Source organism: Anopheles funestus, chromosome 2RL (genome assembly GCF_943734845.2).
Source record: "Anopheles funestus chromosome 2RL, idAnoFuneDA-416_04, whole genome shotgun sequence".
Classification (NCBI taxonomy): Eukaryota; Metazoa; Arthropoda; class Insecta; order Diptera; family Culicidae; genus Anopheles; species Anopheles funestus.
The window spans coordinates 25,484,140-25,502,295 of NC_064598.1; the positions used below are offsets into that span (position 1 = coordinate 25,484,140).

General features: G+C 40.6%; 1 protein-coding gene across 4 annotated transcripts in view; it reads left to right on the top strand.

The window, feature by feature from the left end:
* Positions 1–3,706: 3,706 nt before the first annotated feature.
* LOC125760938 (GAS2-like protein pickled eggs) overlaps positions 3,707–18,156 on the top strand; it is a 35,198-nt gene continuing 20,748 nt past the window's right edge. The window contains exons 1-2 of one of the 4 annotated variants that reach the window (XM_049421545.1): positions 3,707–3,810; positions 6,046–6,664. The gene's annotated coding sequence lies outside the window, so the exon portion shown is untranslated. Of the gene's footprint in view, positions 3,811–3,830; positions 4,075–6,045; positions 6,665–18,156 lie in introns of those variants that run through there. The other 3 variants (XM_049421548.1, XM_049421546.1, XM_049421547.1) reach the window with 3 other exon arrangements.

Below are 18,156 nucleotides of genomic sequence, written 5' to 3' on the forward strand. Positions count from 1 at the left end.
GATTCGATCTCTAATTCGGAGAACAAAAAAGTAATGGAGATGTTGTTCCATGTTGTTTACAAAAAATTAAGATCTCTTGTTTAAGATACCAACATATACAACATTGTTCAACTTCATTGTTCCTTTATCCCAACTCCGTCTTAAATACAAATAAGATTTATTATTTAAGTATCTTTATTTTTAGAAGAAACGTGATTTACTAGACAACGTCAATTTAAATTGATGACCTCTCAACTAGTTTTAATTGTTAATTGTAAGTACACAAATCTCCGTGTGAATCTTTCGCTATTGCAAAGCAAAATATAAATAGGCTTTTGAAACATTTGTAAGTAATATAGATAGCCATCGTATTTTATTACATTCTCATGTATAGCTCAGTTGCATTGTTAGTGCCTGTACATAATAATAAAAAAAAATAATTCTTTTCTTGCAACCTTTTTGATCACCCTGGCCACATAAAGTTCGTTATTGTTTTGTTTAAAAACCATTCGCTTCTGTCCCGACAGCGTTTCCAACGGCCACAACAAACAAACATACATCCTTTCTATTTCGTTCGCGTTCCCTTCCTGCCCAAAAAGTGTAGGGTTCTCTTCGTTTTCATCCGCGAAACGATCAATCGCTCACTCTCCCCGGAATGGTCGTGTTGCGCACTGAACGATCGTTCGTTCACGTTGCATCGCCTGCTTTGTTCATGATCTAATGTTTTTACATATTTTTACATGATAACTGTACGCGAGGTACAGCAGTGTGGCCATAACCAAACAGACCCACCGGCATGAGTCAGTTCGCTTTTCCCACCCCCATTCGGGCCCAGCATCCCAAGTCGTCGTTCCGCTCGCATTCGACCGGACCGGAATCTTTGTTTGTTTTATTATCCACAATTTTACGGCTTGTTATTATTAGAGGCTTGTTTTTCTGCTGTGCCCACAGTTTGCCTTTCCATCATTCGGGGTTTTTTTCGGATGGTTTTGAGTTTGGGGAGGTTGTGGGCAATGAAATTTTTACCGTACACGGAAGTGTTGGTGAAAAGTCATACCCGCTCCGTTTAGTAGTTCAGACATGAATGAGGTGTTTTTATTTCTGTGAAATCGTTTGGTTTACATTTGCATTTTTAAGTGATACCCTTCAAGTGGTAAAGAAATGACGACAAATGATGAAAGGAAGTTTACTCTCTTAGCTTTGTCGAGAGTGTAGTAAGTTAAATAGCTTTGTTTGAAGTGGTTTTTGGGCAGCGTACAGTATGGCGTTCTAATTCACAGCACGATTAAAATTATGTTGCTTCATCCGTAGTCATCCGTAGAACGTAAATGTAAATTCATCTTTGAGAAATAGATCTAATAATTCCGGAAGTCATCAACCGTGTGCCAGAGTGTGGCAACGATTAATATTCCCTCCCGGAACGCACTAAGACGACGATCGACATGCACCCCTTCTCACATTGATCTTCACCTCGGATCGCCTGTTCGCTGTTTCGTAAAGAAAAAGCGGTTATAAATAACACACTAGTTTGCCGACGATTCACACCACGTCTGTCATAAATTACACACCTCGTCGACACCCGTCGGGCGGAAGTGACACTCTAGCAGTTGAAACTGATAAGAAACTGCCAACGTTTCCTTTCGGGACGTTTGCCTTTTTCTTTCGCAAACTATCATTCGTCATTCTTTTTCAAGGTGTGCATATTTATGCGCGAAAGCATTATTGAGATGTTCGGCTTGCTGTTTCAAATCGACATATTTACGAAAGGAGGCATTTTGCAAAGAAAATGACCGTGAATCATAGCACATTTGTGCGTACGGTATCGGTGTATATGTTTCTTTGTACATGACGTGCACCATCACGAATGTGCGCGAAACGCCAAGAATACGTGCCAAACCGGCAGAAGAATGCTTCTTTTCCATGCCCATGGTCGTTGCACCGAAGAATACGGTAGTAGGCTTTTCCTTTTCGTTTTTCTTTTTTTTTTGTTAATAATTTCTCTTTCTAGTATAAATTCTCTTTTGCGCTTAGGAAAGGTTCCCAGACATTCGCTTCCTGCACACTTCTATAAGGCACAGAAATTGCACATGATTTTCGATGTAATGGAAGACAAAATAAATTTAAAAAAATCTGTAATGTTTACGTTTAGTCTTCAAAAAGAAAAAAAAGCATCAATTTCCGTTTCCCTAAGCAACACATCCGTGACTGCTTTTCTAACCATTTTGCTCAGAACCTTCATTTGCGTACTTAGCGCAAAAAAAGCGACAAGTAAAAGTGAGGACAAAACAATGCTGTAGCGTATGTTTCGCACCCAAAAGGCATCGTTAGTTTTGTTTAGCTTGTTCTTTAGTGTTTTCTTTGCATGCACTGAAGTATTAAGGTGCAACGCTCAAGAAGAGGAGTTTTATTTTGATGTTTTTTAGGCGAAACCTAACCTTCTATTTAGAAAACTGACTGTGTGGTTAAGTGTACATAAAAATGTTTCATAGTTTCTTACTTTTATTTATAACACCAATGTTATACTGTATATCTTTAATGACCTTTTTGAAGCATGTCTTGTCTGTGTTGCTTGAAATTTATTTTTAAATTTATTGCTCATGATTTTAACTGCTAATTTTTCACCGGTACTTTATGCTCACAGTGTCATTTTTATTTAAAGCATCATATTTTTTATAAAACTAATAAAAATAAAGCATGCTTTACCCAGGGGAAACCCCTCCCTTCGGTAATGTCGATAATGCTAGATGGTCATAACAATAAAACAAGATAAAAGTGCATCCTCTCGATCGCACGAGCCGGTAGGGACGTTTACACTGCCGCGAGTAGTTTTACGTGTTTGCCATCAATCCTGTTGCCGCATGCCGTAAGCTGCCGGGCCTGAGTCATCGTTCGCCACACAGTTTCAATGTCATCGTCGGCCATGCACACACGCACGCATGGAAATGCAAACTGCAGTGGTGGTGGCGGTGACAGCGACGGCATTATTGCATCCTTACCCGAAAACGGTATGCGGCCGCAGGATTCCATTGATGGTGAGCGAGAGCGCATGCTGCAGAAGTGCATTTCGCTTGCTCTTTCGTGCGCATCGCGGTAGCCGTGATGCACATTCGTTCCACGATAACAACATTGCCCGTGGGTAGTGGCAATGCGTGGAGCGAACGCAACTGCATATAAGAATGAGAAGCAGAGAGAGAGAGAGAGAGAGAGAGACCGTGTGTGTGTGGAGAGATTCCAGCTGATGCAGTTCGGCGGTGGAACTGTGAGAGAAGTAGACGAAACGCGAGAGAAGCTGCAAGTTTGCAGGGTTCGTTAGTATAGTTTGGTTTGTTGCGCATTAATTTGACTGTTTGCGAATTTTTCGCTTTCATTCGTATTGGGTTGTCTTCTCTTAAACACAAAAAAATTTAATTTTTTTATTAAAAAATTACGACAACGAATTTCTTCTTGTGTTGTTAGTTGAATTATGTACTGTACTACTGATTTTGTAGCTGTACGTAATATTAATAATAATGATAATTAACTCTTACGCACTTCTTCAACAAAACGATAAACCCTGCAGAAAAACAAAACAAAAATGCATTTGTTTCCATCTTCTCTCATTCATGTTGTACAATCGACGAAAAAAATGCGTACCGAGCGAGAGAGAGAGAGAGAATGGACAGAGAGCAACGAGAGCACGCGGGAGAGCAAAGTTGACAGGCGGTCCGCGAACATGAACGCGTACATAATGTACACTGTTCGATTCGTTCGCGTTTAATTCACTCGTTCACGCGCGACTATACGGACGCACGTGCTGTGCTCGGGAAACCGCGCTGTTACAACTCATCAACGGTAAGGAGAAAAACTTCTAGCCACAGACGAACTTCTTATCCCTCTGTTCGTGCCTGTTCGGACCGTGCGTGCGTGTGGACAGCTGCGATTGCGCGAATGTGTGTTTTCTTCTTCCAGCCTGGCAATGCTCATTCTCCATGTGAGCATTCCCAAGTCTCTGTCTGTGGCTGTGTGTGTGTGTGTACGATAGAACAAACTGGTGCTAGAACGGCGACGATGTGTGATGCAGTGTTTTGTGTATATTTTTTGCGTGCAGAGTAGTGTGTGAGCCCAGCATTAGAAGCATTAGTGAATTTGCGTTTTCCACAGCAACTAATGCTGGCCATTTTTTTCCTCGTCTGGAAAAACAACATTTCCCATGTGTGGGCTCAGCCCTAGGCCCTAGTGACAGTTGTGACAGTTTGTGTTTCGGATTGTGTGTTTATTGGAGGAAAAATTTTCCCGTCTCTGCTGTGCTTCGACAAATGGAGGAATATCGTACTTCTGTTCGGAATTGGAAAAGTGTGAACCTTTTCGCGTAAAAAAAGGAGATAAAAGTGTGATAACCTTCTCGCTACTGGACGTGTATTCGCTCAAAGATTCCAAATCAAAGCGGTCAGTGCTATTCTAAAAGATTAGACAATGCTCTGCGAAGTCAAACAGCAACCATAGACTTTTTTTTATTTTGGTTTTGCATCAGCAGTTCCTCATTGCACGTGGCCCCTTCTCCTTAGGCACTTTTTTAGGCTCCATTCGTCAGACTTGTCGCATTGGAATAGAGTTCCGATTGTTTGTTTGGGCAGTGTCGATGGTATGCCCGAGGCTAGTAGGCCTTGGAAGCTGTTGGTTTGCCGTTGATCGAAAACATTGTCTTGCCCTCGCCCCTAGTAAAGTCTTAACGTGCCGACAACCCTTTAGGCAACGGCAACCTCCCGGTTCCGAGCAGCCGATGGAAAAATGTTCGTTTTTTTTGTGGAAGCTCTTTCCGCCTCATGCCTCAAAATGTCTTGCGGTAATGTCCAGTCGTTTCTTGAAGGATGTATTAGGGTCCTGCTTTATCATCTCGTACGAATGCTTTCGTCTTCGACTATTGTTACACTGAACGGGGCAAACCAGCAGTAGCCAACTTTGATAGCTGCATCCTGTTTGATTAAAGGCAATTTAATACTTATCGCTAACGGGGTTGCAACAGCAATCGGATTCGGCAAGGCAGACCACCGTCACAACATGCTGTGGCTGTGGATCGGTGGAACGTCTCGTTATGCATAAACTAGCAAACATTTCTCACCTCACCGCTTTTGGGCTCACGATTTTTGGTTTTCCCACACTTTTCTCATCCCGCCCTCCTCCACGTTTTTGATTTTCCTCTAATCCGTTGTGTACGATGGTGGCAGCCTGTTTTGGCAGTGTTTTACTTACATTTTGTACCCTCGTCCCTTAGCCATCCCCCACGGGTGTACGGTCACGACGCGGCGCTGGTGGTGAATTCTTCAAACTTCACTACCACACACGACGATAAAATGGCGAAAAGGGGGGGGGGGGGGGGGGGGGGGAGTTTTGCTGGTGGAAAGTGAGAGTGTACACACGGAATTTGGTGGAGACGCAGACGGAGACGAGACACGATCGCGGGTGTCGCAAGATAGTGTCACTTTTGTTTTCTTCGTTCATTTCGTTGTCCTACCATTTGTTTTTTTTTTCTTCTCATTCGTATCGCTTTGTCTTGTTCGGTGACCTCGCTAGCCGCCCTTTTCGGCTGGGAAGGGGTTGGAGGGGACGCATTTGAGCAGGGCGAGTGGTGGCGAGCCACATTAGAGACGATCGCTATTGCCACCCAGAGTGAAGTCACAACTTCGCGAACCGTACGGCGAACGGTACAGGGGGATGAGACAAAACACTTCAGCAACACTTATCGAGAAGGAAGCGCGTACATTTGGGCAAACCGTGAAGTGTGCTTTAAGTGAAAATCTTGAAAATTAGTTAACAAAAAATAAACCCCCTCGTTGCTGGTTTCCGTGCGAGCTAATGGTGACACTCCTGACTGCTCAAAATGGCTTCCGATGTTGGTCGGCATATTGTCTTTTTCAACATTCAAAATTTCAAGTGCCCATCTTCAAATTATTTTTAAAATTCATTAAATTGTTCAAGTTTCTTGAAGTTGTCCTAGCTACTATTTTAAATCTCCTATTTTTTTTTTAATTTTAAAAAGAAACCTCTTGCTATTTAAATCCTTTTTATTGTGTGATGTACCTTTTCCAGTGAATTTTCCCTTCAATGTTGCTGCGAGCTATAAACGTTCCACGTTCCGTGTTATAAAACAATAGAATTCCAATCCCAATGTAGACAGTGAAGCAAAAGCAACACGTTTTTCATTTCGGTTTTCGCTCCTTCCAAACCTTTCCGACTTTGTGTGCCCGGCCATATTCAGTGACAGATTTGGTGGTGAAAAAGTGGTGAAAATAAAAAAAAACAGCAAAACGAGTGCAAAACAAGTGCAAACTTCGTACGAAAAAGAAAAGCCAAAGCCTACATTGTTACGTTCTACGGGCAGACGGCCAAGCATATTGGAGAGACTTGTGTGCAGAGCAACGGTGTTGCCAGCATGATATCCTTTACGATCAAACCATCACTGCAAGGCGTTAGCACGACGACAGATACAGTGAAGAATACAGTGCGCACGGTGATGCCAACGGAAGCGGAAGTAGTCGCCGCGCTGTAGAGAGCGAGAAAGTAATAAAACAATCCAACACAAACACACCCATTTGGAGGACGTTTTCGTTGTTCTGCAGCGGCAAAGAAGCATCGGAACGGTGAAAGAAGGAAGCAAACTTCGGGAAGAGGTAGAACGAACCGGTGCACAGAGAACGGAAATCATTCGGTATGTATTCACACATGAAAACACAACTTAACCATAGAGAAAAGTAGATGTCATAATCTGCATATTGAAATCCATGTTCCTTTCGTTGGTTTGTTTCTTTTCCTGCCTTTGCTACTCTTTTGATGCTTCAGGTTTTGTGTTTTTACTTGTTGGATGTTGTTGTTTTATTCCTAAAGATTAATCTACTCTTCTTCTTCAGTTTCCTTCAGTCGGCTTGTGAAATTTATTTTCGTTGCGTCTCGATCCATTTCCGGTTCGATTCCAATGGATGAAAGAAACAGCAAAGGGCTCGCTTCACTCCATCCGTGTACGCTTTGTTCTTTTCAATTCCTGTCAAAGGATCTTTTGGTGGTGTGCTTTGTTTGATGAGGCTTATCACCATTGACCCAGCAGTGTCCGCCGAGGGAGGGGGGATTATTGGGAAAGAAGCGCAGAAGAACACTTTGTTTGACTTGTTGCGCATAACGCGCACCAGACGTGCGTGTTTTGATACGCAACTGTAGCGCGACCCAGCGACAAATACATAATGTGCCGCGTACACCAGGCAAAAACCTGTCTGCCACAGTCGAACGATAATTTATTGCCCCTTCTTTGGGAGCGCAGGGACTTTTACATTGTTGTGGTTGCGTTAGTTACGCAGCAGCTGATAAGGTCGGTTTCCCAATGTACACCCTTTTACGAGGTTAGTTTTTCCTTTAACAGCATCTCAAACGCTTAGCAAAGCAAACGCTCGTGTAGGGTGGAACAGCCACACTAGTACGCATGGCGATTGAAATTTTGATAACTTATCGCAGGGCAAAGATTGGAAATCAACATTCAGTGCACAAGTGACATTGACGGGCAATAAGTAAAGAGGACATTTAATTTGTTTCATTGTTGTTCTCCTTCAACTCTCTTAATGAATTTAAAATGAAAAAATAAGCAAAATTTCTATTAATAATATTAATTTTTTATTTTGTTTAATTGGGGATAAAATGTTGTAAAAATTTATTTCCTTTCAATTTAATTTTTAAATCTCAACTAGAGAATGTTATATTGGTATTCAACATCTTTCAATTATCTTTTAATAAAAAGTAAAAATGGAAAATAAAAAAAGGAAACAAAAAAAACATTAAACACAACAAATTTATAATCAAGAATAAACTCCGTTAATTCAAACAACGATAAAAAAACGAGAAGAAACATATGAAACATAGAAACATGAGAGAAACACTTACAAACCAAAGCAGGAAAATAAATAGAGAAATTAGTCTGACATATTTACTTAATAGAAAGAGTCATGAACCTTATTGCGGTTCAACTTCGCCATCAAAAGAGTAAAAAAGAGGTAAACAGAAGAGTACACAGCTTCTTTTAATTTATTCATTTATTAAGCATTTTATGCTATATTATTATAGCATAGTATAGTATTAGAATTACCTTATTTTTGTAACAAATTATTTATTTTTAAACCAGTTTTGTTCAGCTTAACTGTTTTAGACTTCGTCTAAAATCGTCGTCTGCTAAATCAATTCTCTACATTTAGTTCGTTTGAGCAATAATTCAATGGCGTAAAACGTGACCAAACGACACGTCGTCTATTTGGTTTTTTATTTAATTCTCTCGTTTTAACGACCATTTTCTTTCGTTCTGGAATGGATATTTCTTGCACAGCCATTTTTCCCCCGATAGGGGTTTTGTGTTGGTGTTCGTTAGAATGTGTAAACTTCTACCGATGACCAGCAAGTAGCTGTACCGTTTGCTCATGCTGCAGAGCCAGATCGAGTATACGATTTAATCAGTAACGTTGTGTGCAGTTATTTATTAGCAAGCCTCTTAACTGACATTTATGGTTAAAATTGGCAAAACGATAAAGCACGCCAGAGTTTAAACAACCCACTAAAGGCGGGTGCTGTGGCTTTATAAACGATGCCTCATCGATCATCGCACATCAGGAGTGTCCGTTTTGTGAGCGTGTCATTTCCTTCGGGGAAGCATAAAACACATCACAAACAAACGAACGGAAAGAACGTCTCCGTCTAGACAGGAAGAAGAAATAAAATCAATATGACGGGAGCTCACGGAGCTCGGATTGAATAAAGCTCGGCCCACCCACCGGACTAACTTTGAACTTTGGTCAGACTCGGAAGGGTTTCAAACAATATCAGCAATGCCACCGGTTGACCAGTTGGGTGGATTGTAAAAAACCCTTTAAAAGCTTCTTTTCGCCCCTTGTGTGTCACGTCGCACATTACGGTTGCACCTTTTGGACCACTTAATGGTTTGTCGATGCAATCATGGCGCTGTTATCATACGTTCGCTCACTCACTCGCTAACTCACGGCCAACCAAAGTAGATGTCGAAACAAAAATCAAACACTCCCCAGGTGTAACCAATTCGCCTTCTAACGACGTCCCTTCGTTTGTTGCTTGCCGCGCGTTTGTCGTTTGTAATAAGCTGCGTCCCGATACCGGCCTGATAGTGTTGGAGAGATGTGTTGTTGTGCTGTTCCGCGGGTCTCGCGCGCGTAAATTACAAGCCAGCGTTCAATGTGAGTGTTGATTGTGTCACCCACCCGAAGGGGTGGAGGGTGGTCACACAACACGGTGGCTAGCCTAATGCCCTAACCAGCGTGACACGAGCGGAAAACATACCCCCAATGAGTAATGTGAGATTTATGATAATTTTTCTTTTTTGTTTCACTCAGTTTACTCAGCTTGAGCTTGCGTTCATTGATTAGAAAACTGCAACTGCAGCGAGTAGTAAGTAGCCTTATAGCCGTGTGGTTTACCGTGTGGAAGGAACTTGGAGATAATACCACACCGTACGGAAGATAAACTAGGCCACTTTAGGGTCGTTCGTGAACGTGTCAGAATTCCACATGCACGAATCGATCGTACCAGAAGCTACCGTAAATCACGGCAGTTTACTGGCTCCATTAGCATGCTGGATGGACGCTGTGTGTCCGCAACAGCATAAAAAAAACGAAAGAAAACAGTGAGCAGACGCGGTAGGCATATGGAATTATCGTTATTCTGCTGCATGGGATCGGTAAAGCTGGTACTCGAAACTGGGATGATATGCTGAAGTGTGAATTTTAAAGCCAAAGAGACACATTCTCGGCGTCCATTTTGTTATGTAAATGTGATGCTTAACCAGTGTATGTTGCTGATGTGACCTTAATATCTTTTCATAATAAGGTTTTGCAAAATGTTACATCGTGTTAAGTTATTCAGTTTTTGAGTATTGTAGTACTTCTTGATTTAATAGTACCTTCACAGCACTTATGCATGCACCGTGTCTAGTAGTGATGGGTCGAATCGATCCGGTTTCAGATGCAACCCAACCGGATTCGATTCCGCTCCGTGGAGGCAGGATAGGCGGATTACCAATGTCTACTAGTGATGTGCGTTCCGACATGAACCTGGTAGGTTCGTTCCGTTTCTTAAAATGCTTTAAAATTTCGAACCTGCTGGTTCGCGGAACTAGGCTCGGAATTATGAACCTGGTTGGTTTACAGAACCAGGGTAGTATAGTTGTACATTTCCGTATCAATTACACAGTAATAGCACTAGAGCATCAACAACCCCCCACCCCTCCTTCCCAGCCCGCTTCCCCCTAAAACAATTCAATTTCATCTGCCATTAGATAAATGAACCTACCAGTTCCGTTCCTTTTCAAAAGGAACGTTCCTATTTTTTCCAATTTTCACATTACTAGTGCCTACTATTATATGTCTCGTAAAGAAAACGCAATTTATTTAGAAAATTTTTTACACTCAGAAACTCGAAAAATTGCGGGCAAAAACTAATGTTTCGTAAAAATTTATAGAAAATTTAAACAAATGAAATGTTAAAATGTGACACTTTAAACTAATACCTACTGAATCGAGTTTTGCCATTCTCTTTGAATGATAAAATAGAAAATGTTAAAAATAAAAAAAAAACAGTTTTTTCTAGTAGACAGTTTGCGTATAAAACAATCAGTTGATAGAAAAAGAGGTACTACTAAAACGTGGAAAAGAACACTAAAGACATTGACTTTCATTAAATTGCAAAAATGATTATGTTTCGGAACAATTAGCCTTTTTATTTTCACTTGAACGAGAAACGATTTTACAAGCCGTTTGGTGTGTCATTATTTTAACCCCTTTCCGGTGAATTGTTTTTTCACTTAATCTGCACTTAAATGCGTCATTAATAAGCTTGAAAGATGTACCTTGATGTTTGAAGGGAACACTTGAGCCACTTCACTGTCGTTCACTGAACTATTGGTCTCTATTATTGGTCTGATATCAGTTTGAATGGTTTAACGAGACCAAATAAGAATGGTCCGCTAGTTACACGATAATTTATTTAAACGGATTCGCATAACTGTCAAACTTGACATTTCGTTTTTTGTACAAAATTTAAACAAATATGAATAAAAAATCTTGGATGTTTTTGAATAAAGTTTTATTTAATCCTTTGTATAATATTTTATGTTACAGTTTGTTCGTTTCTGGAATGGAAGAAAGAGAATCAATCCGCTCCTAATGATGGTGATGGTCGAACCTTTTAAAAAGAAAACAACACCATCTATTTATATGCTTTACGTCCAAAATTTAGTTTTTTAAATTTTATGTTCATTATTATAGCAACCGAGACAACAGTGTTTGTCAAAACGATTGATACAACTTCCTAGTCGCGTGTGTGCTAAACAAAGATTACGTCCGCAAACTTCAATAAAAGCCGAGAACGTGACGGTTGGAGCAACAAAGAGAAAAAAAGACACTGGAAACGTTTACCCGAGCACATAAGATCCATAAAAAGATCTGTGAGAGTTGAGTCCTCTATTGCATTGCACTGGATGCACCGAGCTGCATCATCCTATCTACAACCGCGAGCAGGAGGAAATGCATTACAAAAAACAAACAACAATCATTCCACAACCACAAAGCCTGTGCCGCCAACGGTTGTGATTGTACTATCTGTCTGTCTTTGATTCCATTTTCCACCGTCAGTAAGTATTCTCACTCTTCCCTCTTCGTTCGCTTGCGCTTGCTTTCGATTTCATTTTTTATTGTTAACTTTGGATTCGCACATTTTCACGTTGACTCATTCAACGTTTACTTTTGCCCCCGGGGTGTGCGTTGCCGCATACCGCGTGACCTTGATGATGGAATTTTTTAATCAAGCTTCCGCGTATGGCAGCGTCGCGATACCTCCCGCCGTTGGCGGGCTTTGTACCATTGGCCGCCACCAATTGATTGCGGCCGATTTGAGACGGGGGGCGATGCTTTCAACGCGACCCTGCCAGCTATAAAATACCGGTTCGTTGATTTTGGTTTCATTTCTTTTTTGTCTGTTTTTTCTCAAGTTTGTTTTTCCATGTAATGGACAACCATTGAATGGAACAGTTTAACAGTTTTGATAATGAAACAGCAACGCATGGTGTCCTTTCGCAAAGGAATCGCGCAAACGATTATGGCGATGGTGACAACATCCTGCAAATGGACGGACGTGATCCGGATTGCGCATTGATTTTATGTCAATTCCAATGTAAAGATTAGTCTCAACTCCTCCAAAGGTGGAGAAATTGGTGCACTTTTTTGCGTGTGTAAAGTCGTTAACTATTATGGCATAATGTTGCACATCCCCAACACAAGATTGTTGCACAGCTACGCTTTAGTAAAGCTTTTAAGCAAAGTTTGCGCAAAGTGCAAAACGCAGTCACGCACAGGCAGGCAAACAACGAATGCAGTGACCGTGAAAGAATTGCTTCAAACTAAACGGGTGGCAAAAAGGAATTAATTTCATCGCTTCTTCTATGCTGGCTGGACCTATGTTGTGTGTTGCCGTTTTACACTTTTGCGCCACACATTACTGTCACGATTCAGTGAATCCGTCGTGCAATTTATTACAGTTGACATGATTTTTTCCGTTTTTTATTTATCATTTGTTTTCCGGTGGTTGCAATGAACACTCATTAGTATTCCTTTCAAAATTATTAATAAAATAGGAAGTCTTGAGTTTTTTTGCCAACCAAAATGGACATTTTTGCGCTTCATTAACCGGTAACTCATTACTACGGTAGACTGGGTTTAACCTTCTTTTTCTTTTGAAAAAAAAATCTTTGACATTATTAAAATGTAGCTAAAATGGTCGGAAATTTTATTGCTAATAATCAAGGCAAGTTATACGCATTGAAGACAAGTTACTGCTTTATGAAATTATTGTTATGAAATTATTGTTATGAAATTCTCCAAAAATTGTCCAAAGTCTGCTATAAAGCTGACACAAAAACTTAACTTTAAGCAGCATTAAGGAACATAAATCATTAAAACGTAACGAATAGAATCAAAGGATAAGGCGTGAATGTAAATGAATCTTTAAGTAGAATGAATGAATTGAATTACTAACACTATAACTACCAAGCGTTTTAAGTGTTTTTCGTTCGTGGTTAATTTTTAAACAACTTTAGATTGTTTTGGACAATAGTTGGAGTATATTTTATTGTTTATTGGAGATCTTACTATAGAATCGGGGGCGGCCCGATGGTGCATGTGATAAACGGCGGCAGTCCACACGGCCGGACCGGGTTCAAATCCCATCCGGACCGTCCCTCCGTAGCAAGGACTGACTATCCGGCTACGTGGTAAAATAAGTCTAGTAAGCCAGAAATGGCCGGCGTTACAGGTCGTTAAAAGCCAAGAAGAGAGAGAGAGACTATAGAATATGTGTGTAAAATTTATGCTTCTACTACCATGTGATTGGTTAACCGTAAAAATATGTTGTGAAAATGAAGCGTTTCAGTCAAAATGACTGGTCCGCTAGTTCTAGTGCTAAAGATTTATAAATCTCCAAAGATTAGAAATGTTCAAAGATAGAGCTAATATAAGATGAGGTTTTTCATGTTTCATATTCTCTTTTTAAAGAAAAATTAATTCTTGCAATTTTCAGTGATTCATAAATTTTCTAAGATTCATTTATTTTGAGAAATTCGTGAAACTTGAGGAATTCAAAATCTTTCGAGAGATGAAGATTTATAAATTTTTTTGAGAGTTGATTCATATATCGAAGGACATCTTCGAATTTATGATTAAAAATCATAACTCTTCCAAAGAACCTCATTAAACATAACACTAGAGAATAATTGAACAGAATAGAACTAAATGAAAAAAAATGATGAAAAATCACCTCATTAGTATATGAAGTGTTTCGGTTAGCTCACAATCGATAGGAAATGAAAAAATAGAAAGCTTTTTTTTATTCACAAAAAAGAACCCAAAAATGCAGTGCTCCAAATAAAGTTTTGTGCCGGTCACTTTGAAACCACCCGTTTATTCCCACGTTCTCCTCCAAATGGTACAGAGGCAGAACCGAAAAAAAAAAACCTAAACAAAACAATACATTACCATCCAACAAGCCCTACTTTGTTACGCCTCTTTTTCTTTTATCGCCGGCAGTCATCTAAAAGATACAGCTTCATTTGTCGCTTCGGCAAATTGGCCCCTCTTGTTAGGCAATGGCTTTCGATCTAGCAATTAGAAGCATAATGAAAACAACCCCCAAAGCAACTCCCCGGCGGACCACCAACCATTGATCGTAATCTAATCACCATCATGTTTTCCCATCCATCTTCCCACATTTCTTCGGCGGGTTGCAATCGTCACTTGCACGCCACACCATACTGCACGCACTTATCTCACGGTTGAATAACGCTACTGCGCTGCTCCCCAAAAAGGCCCTGGCTGAATGCACTGTCGTGTAATGATGATACGGCTTGTTGCGTTTCGACAACCACTAGCTCTCGGCTAGTGTCTGTTCCCCTTTTTAACCGTGTTTAATTATCAAATTTATAGCTCGGCTCCAGATCGTTTCTGGTAAGGAAAATAGCGACAAAATGGTGTAAGAGCGACAATTGTTCCATTGGAATTTGCGCCCAATTTTTTGGCAGGGGTGTGCTAAATTATACACCCTTATTTTTTTGGTGGGTCAATATCGTGGAAAAAATAGGAAAATTTGTAAGAGAAGAAAACACTGTTTTCCATTCAATGGTGGGACTTTTTCACCTCACCTCGCTTTTCTCATTCGTTGCAAAAAAAAGGTATGTTTATGATGGGTTTGTCTCTTTTAAGAACCGCTGTTTAATAGTACCAACCCGCCTATGGAAAGGGCTCACAGCACGCTAATCTGCCCTTTTACGACTGCATTGTGTGCGCTTGGAGCTTTCAATTTTTTATGATTATTCTTGTACGGGGATTTAATGCCGCTCTTTGTGTATGGAGTGTTTCTATCACTGTTGCGGGGTATTGCGACAAGATAGAGTAATACTTTTTTTTTTAAAGGAATCTGCATACGACAAAAATATTCATCGATCAAACATAATCTAATGCAGTGTTTAATAATTTGCTAAAATAAAATCGTTTATGCAGATACTCTTAATAATTACCGATGGCGCAACGCGTAACTACAAATCAATCTATTATGATTCAACTATCCTTAGCTATAGCATTTCATTCGGTTTTTGTTTCGCTTTAATAAAATAAACATACTCCAGAGAGAAACCGCCTCAATATCGATGAGTGTTCATTAAACGAACTTCGAACTCCGTGCCAGTCAACTGGACACCTTGATGAAGCAGTTAGTGTGACAGCATTGCAACCAATCATGTAGGCAAAAAACCAACCCCCCCGTTGACTGATCACTAACGGCGCCTCTCGGTCATATCGGTTGCGCCCGCAGATTAGCGCAACCTCGGGGGCCGTCAAAACATAGCACCATCGTACGCAAACGCACGCCAAATCCCGCCACTAAGGTTGGAAGGTTGAGTGACCCCATTTATGTCGTCTCTCTCTCCCTCCTGCTCATTAAGGAGGCCAGGTTTTTGCGCCAAACCTCGCAATCGGAATTGGTGGAGCGGTCCAAGACATCGGAATGCTATGAACCACCGTCGTTCGGTGTAACTGCTCGTCGGCAAGATCGGGCACCGTGCCGAAAATGCGGTCAGTTTTTTCGGTGCAATGTTTTTGTGCGGGGCCCCGCATTTTACGTTTGTGCGGCTATGTTGTGCGAATAATTTTGGTTGTGGTTTTTTTTTACTGCAAACTACTTCTTTCCATTGCAGCCGGACACGTCAGCGTGTCTGGCATTTTGGTTCGGTTGTGGCTTAACGCCGCATGGAGACGGGACGCGTGGCCTGACGGTGGCCCCTAACGTTGAAGCTATTACTTATTTCGTCATTTAAAATTTCGTTGCAATAAGAATAATCGCATGCCCGTACCTGAGCGATCTTGCGTTTTGTGTGGGTTTGGGGGTTTTGGGGGGAAAGCATGCGTATACCGTGGAATGAATCGCCGGGTGGGTGTAACGATGCCGCTCAGTAGTCCTGGTAGTGAAACCACCATCAGCCTTCCCAAGTGGAACCATTGTGTTGGATGTCCGCTTCTCTTCCTACCGAGGGAGCAAAAGGTCTTCGACATCAATCATGAGATTGCTCGGTAATGGTAGTTATGCTTTATCATTGAACTTAGCAACAAAAAACAACGAAAAGACAGTCTTCAAAATTCCGCATATTTTCAAACGTTTGCCAATCGTCTAGTGATCGTTTGTCTAGCGTCTTACGACCGACATGGAGGTTTGGGTTCGTGGGGGAGACCACCACCTCTAGGACGTATTATTATTTTGTTATTTTCTTTTATTGCTCTTTTGTGTTAAAGTAGTGTGAAGTTGTAAATCTCCATAATAGCTCCCCGCAGAAAGTGTCAAATAAATATTCACCATGGGAACTGTGTCAAGAAGTGAGAAATTGGTGAATTTTAAAATGTTTCTTTTTTATTTCATTGTACAAGCTTTTATGTGCCAGATTTGTTAAACACCCTTAACAGCGCAATGTGGCTAGGTGAAAGAAGGCGAATGAATCAATTTTTGGCACAAGTTGGGTTATGCAATAGTTTCGCTACGATTGTATGCGGATAAAATAAATCAAAGTTTATGGCGGACGTTTGAAAACATTTGATGAAAACATTGCTAAATATTAATTCACGTATTTTAATCAAAAGGCTTGGAAGGAAGGTTTGGTTTTATGGCACGCTTTCGATAACTAGGAATTGAGGAGGGAATTCTTCATTCAGTGTAGATGATGAATTTATCAAAAATTAAAGCTACATTAAGTTGTTGATGGACTTTACGGAATCTACGCCACATAGTAGTTATCAATGTAATACTTACAAATCTGGTAGCGTAGTAATAATAGCCATAAAGATCGTTGTACACTCTATCCGAAAAAGCCCGGATTAGAGCCCATTATAGTTCGGATGAGAGCCCATTACGCATGATGAGCATGGCCGATTTAAGCTGTAATTGTCCAGAAAAGATATTTAAACTTGTTATCCAAAAATAGAATGAAAACTTCAGCGCGGATAAACGATTTCTATTGCTAATGGACAGGTCCAAAGACATCAAGATCACCTTAGATGTCATTATGGTTCTAAATGAATAATTGAGAAACATTGATTTTTGTTTAGTTCTGGATTTTTTTTTCCTTTTTTGAAGAAATTGAGCCTAAGCTGAATTTCTTTTGGCACTACAATCTGAATTCTATTTTATTCCTTTTTTGGCTTTTGCTAACTCTATTTCTTCGCAACTGTAAAACCAACAATATGCATACAGGGAAACGACTCGGAACCTCCAATTCACGGTATAAGTCACCAAGACTATTTCAGTGTCTGTGAGGTTCTCAGTTAGTAATGATTGTAGGGTGATCGAGTTAATGTTGAACTCCATAGGATTCATACATCATATCCATGAGCTGGTTGCTAAAGACTGTCAAATCAGTTGACCCACCCAATATCATAGGACGCATCTTAATTAAGTTAATTGAATTGTCAAAAACCCACACTGAGAGACCTTTTCGTTTGTTTATCGAGCAATGTATTTAAACTAATTGTTACATTTGTACCGGTGGCTTATTATCGCATTTACGGACCGGTTCCTCTCGACACGCCGCCTCGTCACCTTGGGGAAGAGATAATCACGGTACATGAACCACAAACAAGATATGTGTGAACTTGAATTCTGAGGCACCGTCTTTCCGGGGGCAAAAATCCGTGTGCCCTACAAATTGGTTTAAAGCTTCCTTCAACAAATTATTACTCTGTTTTCATTTTGTTTTATGTCACTCTGTTTGCCTCCACAATTCGCTCTGTGCACTGTGCTTTTGGGTGTCTTTTTTATCCCCTTTTCATGCTTCGGGTAGTATCTTATTATCTCAGTCGATTTAACATCTTTTAAGAGGGTAATCACGGGCTTTTTATTTGTTGCAAGACGGGGCAAAGACGGGGCGATACCTCTATTAGCGGATCATTTGTTGCCTTGCCTGCCATGTTGCATATGTTTGGGCGCATGTTCATCAGCCTGCCGAGTTGGTGGAAAGGTGTATTACACTCTCATCTCACCTGGCACGTAACATAACACCGACACGAAATCTGAGATGCCGGCAAAACATCGAACGAAGGAACAAAAAAGTTCCCT